The 6135-nt window shown below is 37.9% G+C and overlaps 1 protein-coding gene across 2 annotated transcripts in view; it reads left to right on the top strand.

Annotated features, from left to right (window-relative positions):
- Nucleotides 1–6135, top strand: part of LOC110451029 — a 50865-nt gene that overhangs the window by 11771 nt on the left and 32959 nt on the right. The window contains exon 1 of one of the 2 annotated variants that reach the window (XM_021498866.1): nt 1964–2125. The exons of the other annotated variant lie outside the window; for it this stretch is intronic. The gene's annotated coding sequence lies outside the window, so the exon portion shown is untranslated. Of the gene's footprint in view, nt 1–1963; nt 2126–6135 lie in introns of those variants that run through there. 2 annotated transcript variants of the gene reach the window in all.

The raw sequence follows: 6135 nt of genomic DNA, 5'->3' as shown, positions 1-6135 counted from the left end.
CCTCCCAGTAATTCAATAGTAAAGATGATCCGTTTGATGTGCCATGTTTGTTGTCTGCTTCAGTCATTTGGAACTGGGTAGGGATGGATTTGTCACTATGAAATAGTATTAGATATAATGTAATATACTACAGTGTAATAATATTGGTATTTTGTTGAAATCATATTTCTGCTGTTTTTTTGGTCCCTTCATATTTGACTTAAAAAAAATGCAGCTGAAAATCCTGTTGATGTGTGTAGGAGAGGTTGAAGGAGAATTTCTCCTTCATATAAATACCGGAAGAACTCTTAAAAATCACAGACATAAAAAACACATAAAAAGCCTTCATAGTTTAGCAAAAGAAGTTTTGTGTGTAATGCATTTGACTTTAACTTGAAAATAAAAATATAATTCTGCCAGTCTCAATTAAACGGCACGACTAAATGTTATCGGTGTCTAGAAACTAAGTATAGAAAATGCAGGCAGGGGATTCATAATTTGATTTTACTTGGAAATATTTAGAGAAGATTCTGTCAGTTGATCGAAACCGTTTTAAAGCACACACGCTGATCGTCAAGTACACCAGTATTGTACTTCTATTAGTCATAAAGATAGATTCAGAAATAGCAGCCAGACGATTTTAACAAGTTTATTTTGGAAGATCAAACAGGATTCTGCCATTGTTTCACCTATAATAGGTTACCCCAATCCTTCAGAACAGGTTCGAACAACGTTTAATTATTGATTTTTATCAATGTTGTCTTTTTCCATGAGCACCTTGAGTTGTTCACCGTACTAATCAATACCATGATTTATTTAAGCTGTTTAGCGTTCCGGTGACATGATATCAATGTTTCAGTTGTGACTGTCTCGATATTTCATCCTTCTTTCCCTGCTAGCCAGAACTAGACTAGCCTAGATAACAGGTGGAAGGTTCCATTATAAGTGTCAAGGGAATACAGAAACAGATCAGCATCATCAATAATGTACAGATCCATACAGAGGTTCGAAAACATTGTTAGGTTAACATTGAAATATTACAAATTTTCAAAATGATGTTTTTTCCTATTATTGGGAGGGTTATGAATATTTTTTTTGTGACCAGATTGTCTGGAATACTAATACATGTGTTTTTTAATTAATATTTTTGGTAATATTCTAAATTCGATCAGCAGTCTTTGAACTGGTGACCTGGGTCCAGGGTTCAGTTGCTGAATGAATGCTCAGCTTAGAGAGAAATTAACAAAAAACATTTCTGTAGATATTGTTAAAACTGTTAAAATTAGAATAGGGAAACTATATATGAAACAAAGAAACATTTGTGATTTTTGAGATATTTTGAAAAGAACATTCTTGTTTTAAAAAAGAATTTCAGGTTATCATTTGATAAGTTGACAATGCATTGAACTTGTGGCCCAGGTGATGAAACTTGTCTATTAAACATGATTTATACAATTTTACTTGGTGAAACTGGGAACGCTGTGTTGAGTAACAAGGCTCGTAGCAGCCATCATGACACATAACCTGCCACTGCCCCCTGGTGGTACGATCCTGAAGTTAGTTAATGTTTTGATGAAACCTTGTTGACAAGAGAAGGAGACTAGAGCAGTTTCAGATGGATAATATTTGCATTTTATTTCATGGAAAATGTTGTTTGTGACAGAAATGCTCAGGATTATTGTGTGAAAATGGATTTAAGCAGATAGCTAGACGAAAGTTAGGATGAGGAATGTTTCCACTTGAAGTTTTGTGTCGTGTAAGCCACCGGTAATTTTGTGATTACTCTTAAGTGAGATTGTACTGTAGATTGGTTGGAGGCTATAACGCTACTCTCTAAACCTCTTTGGTTTGAGACTACACTACTCTCTAAACCTCTAAGGCTTCAGATGGAATAATACATAATCTCCAACACATCGACTGCATGTAATTATAATAAGTATATCTAGTGTCTGCTAGAATGCAGTTTGAATCATTTTTTCATTCACGAAATATACATTAAAAGTGATGATGTTTTCTTTGTCATCCATATATGTGTTCCTATGGGAAATATGACCTCTAAAGGATTTGACCTCTAAAGAGGCAGAGGTCAAAGGTCACAAATGTTTTTAATGGATAGATGGAAAAATGACAAAACTTGTCAATTTTGGTAAGTTAAATTTTACAGTTCTATGATAATGTTGATTTGAGGGTCATTTATAAATTATATTAAATTGTTTTGACTATGTTTGACTAAAACTATCACCTGTCTATAGCTAGCACCTGTCGAAATGGTTATTAACAGTTAGCAACAGTCAAAGATGTCTTTGAGATGGAATTTACAGACAGGTGGTAGTTATATACTTAGGTGTTCTCTAAGACGGGTTTGAATGTAAGTGAATTGAATAGAGCAAGCTTCGAATTCCCCTTACTCAATTAAAATAAATTAATGTTATTTAATATATAAATGCTCAAACTAAATCAATATTTTTTAAATTGAACTTGCTTGGTATGATAACTTCAAAAAATGTATGAAATACATTTCAGTTTATCCTTATAAACTTGCTGAATTAAACTCAGTTTTAGTCTTATTTTATATAAAACATTTTTACATGCATTAGATTTCTAGGAATACATGTATAATATATTATGATAAATTGCAATAATCCCTTAAATATTGCAATAATATAATTGCTTGCAAATCCTCAACTACATATAGAATTGCCATAAATAAATTGTGATGTTTTACACATAATTAGCAGTGACATTGTATAATGGTTTCTATGCACTGATACCTAAGGGAGTGGTCAGCATTCACCTGTCCATGGAGCGGTCAGATAGCGATCTATCACCAGCTACAGGTGTAGGATGACTAATGGAGGAGTCATACTGTCTGTATTGATCAGGATCAGGTCAGTTAGGTATCATCCCTATAACTAGGGAGGGTAGGGGGAGGAGGCATACTGTCTGTATTGTAGGTATCATCCCTATAACTTGGGAGGGTAGGGGGGGGAGTCATACTGTCTGTATTGATCAGAATCAGGTCACAGTAAGGTATCATCCTTATATCTAGGGAGGGTAGGGGGAGGAGTCATACTGTCTGTGTTGATCAGAATCAGGTCACAGTTAGGTATCATCCCTATAACTAGGGAGGGTAGTGGGAGGAGTCATACTGTCTGTATTGATCAGAATCAGGTCACAGTTAGGTATAATCCTTATAACTAGGGAGGGTAGGAGAGGAGTCGTACTGTCTGTATTGTAGGTATCATCCCTATAACTTGGGAGGGTAGGGGGGGGAGTCATACTGTCTGTATTGATCAGAATCAGGTCACAGTTAGGTATAATCCTTATAACTAGGGAGGGTAGGAGAGGAGTCGTACTGTCTGTATTGTAGGTATCATCCCTATAACTTGGGAGGGTAGGGGGGGGAGTCATACTGTCTGTATTGATCAGAATCAGGCCACAGTTAGGTATCATCCTTATAACTAGGAAGGGTAGGGGGAGGAGTCATACTGTCTGTATTGATCAGAGTCAGATCACAGTTAGGTATCATCCCTATAACTAGGGAGGGTAGTGGGAGGAGTCATACTGTCTGTATTGATCAGAATCAGATCACAGTTAGGTATCATCCCTATAACTAGGGAGGGTAGTGGGAGGAGTCATACTGTCTGTATTGATCAGAATCAGGCCACAGTTAGGTATCATCCTTATAACTAGGAAGGGTAGGGGGAGGAGTCATACTGTCTGTATTGATCAGAGTCAGATCACAGTTAGGTATCATCCCTATAACTAGGGAGGGTAGGAGAGGAGTCATACTGTCTGTACTATAGGTATCATCCCTATAACTAGGGAGGGTAGGGGGAGGAGTCATATTGTCTGTATTGTAGGTATAATCCCTATAACTAGGGAGGGTAAGGGGAGGAGTCATACTGTCTGTATTGATCAGCATCAGGTCAAAGTTAGGTATCATCCTTATATCTAGGGAGGGTAGGGGGAGGAGTCATACTGTCTGTATTGCTCAGAATCAGGTCACAGTTAGGTATCATCCTTATATCTAGGGAGGGTAGGGGGAGGAGTCATACTGTCTGTATTGTATGTATCATCCCTATAACTAGGGAGGGTAGGAGAGGAGTCATACTGTCTGTATTGTAGGTATCATCCCTATAACTTGGGAGGGTAGGGGGGGGAGTCATACTGTCTGTATTGATCAGAATCAGGTCACAGTTAGGTATCATCCTTATAACTAGGGAGGGTAGGAGAGGAGTCATACTGTCTGTATTGTAGGTATCATCCCTATAACTAGGGAGGGTAGGGGGAGGAGTCATATTGTCTGTATTGTAGGTATAATCCCTATAACTAGGGAGGGTAGGGGGAGGAGTCATACTGTCTGTGTTGATCAGAATCAGGTCACAGTTAGGTATCATCCTTATAACTAGGGAGGGTAGGAGAGGAGTCATACTGTCTGTATTGTAGGTATCACTCCTATAACTAGGGAGGGTAAGGGGAGGAGTCATACTGTCTGTATTGAGCAGAATCAGGTCACAGTTAGGTATCATCCTTATAACTAGGGAGGGCAGGAGAGGAGTCATACTGTCTGTATTGTAGGTATAATCCCTATAACTAGGGAGGGTAAGGGGAGGAGTCATACTGTCTGTATTGTAGGTATCACTCCTATAACTAGGGAGGGTAAGGGGAGGAGTCATACTGTCTGTATTGTAGGTATCATCCCTATAACTAGGGAGGGTAGGGGAGGAGTCATACTGTCTGTATTGATCAGGATCAGGTCACAGTTAGGTATCATCCCTATAACTAGGGAGGGTAGGGGGAGGAGTCATACTGTCTGTATTCATCAGGATCAGGTCAGTTAGGTATCATCCCTATAACTAGGGAGTCTACGGGGAGGAGTCATACTGTCTGTTTTGCTTCGGTTCCGGTTTTTGTTGTGTTTTATTCCTATAACTAGGGAGGGTTAAAAGCTGGCGGAGGGGAGGGTTTTTTTGGGGGGTTTAGTTGTATCCCTTTGGTATATCGTTATAACTAGGGAGGGTTAAAACCTGGGGGAGGGGATGGGGGGTTTGGGGGGTTTAGTTATATACCTTTGGTATATCGTTATAACTAGGGAGGGTTAAAAGCTGGCGGAGGGGATGGTTTTTTTTGGGGGTTTAGTTGTATACCTTTGGTATATCGTTATAACTAGGGAGGGTTAAAACCTGGGGGAGGGGATGGGGGGTTTGGGAGGTTTAGTTGGATATCTTTGGTATATCGTTATAACTAGAAAGGGCTTAATATAACAGAGGGGTGTTTAAGTCGTACAATACCTGGAGTTTTTTCAGGTATTTCATTAAATAAACCAAAAACCAATGAAACGTGATTATTACTCTGTTAAAGAAAGAACATAGTCAATCATAAAACATCTTTACTGAACGATCTTCAAAGAACTACATCACTTGGGCATTTTAACATGGTCACTTCTGGGTTGGGACAGCTGAAACACATCAAGAAAACATGTAATATAATGTTTTTTTCCTCTAACAAGTAGTACTGAGAAGTGATATTAAATGGAGTCCATAGTGGACATTTTCTATGCTAAACTGATTCAAAATTGTTCATTTTCTAGCCACAATACAGTACAGTGACTTCTGCTTGAAACATTTGTGGCTGTGTCTACAGATCCTTATATAGACAATATTAATGTGATGAATGCCTTATAAGGAGACACTATCAATGTGATGAATGCCATATAAGGAGATAATATCAATGTGATGAATGCCTTATAAGGAGATAATGTCAATGTGATGAATGTCTTATAAATATAAGGAGACACTATCAATGTGATGAATGCCTTATAAGGAGACACTATCAATGTGAAGAATGCCATATAAGGAGATAATATCAATGTGATGAATGCCTTATAAGGAGATAATGTCAATGTGATGAATGTCTTAAAAATATAAGGAGACACTATCAATGTGATGAATGCCTTATAAGGAGACACTATCAATGTGATGAATTCCTTATAAGGAGACACTATCCATGTGATGAATGCCTTATAAGGAGACACTATCCATGTGATGATTGCCTTATAAGGAGACACTATCAGTGTGATGAATGCCTTATAAATATAAGGAGACACTATCAATGTGATGAATGCCTTATAAGGAGACACTATCAATGTGATGA

This window comes from Mizuhopecten yessoensis, unplaced genomic scaffold (assembly GCF_002113885.1).
Source record: "Mizuhopecten yessoensis strain PY_sf001 unplaced genomic scaffold, ASM211388v2 scaffold5737, whole genome shotgun sequence".
NCBI classification, from domain to species: domain Eukaryota; kingdom Metazoa; phylum Mollusca; class Bivalvia; order Pectinida; family Pectinidae; genus Mizuhopecten; species Mizuhopecten yessoensis.
This window is presented reverse-complemented; position numbering and strand designations above follow the sequence as displayed.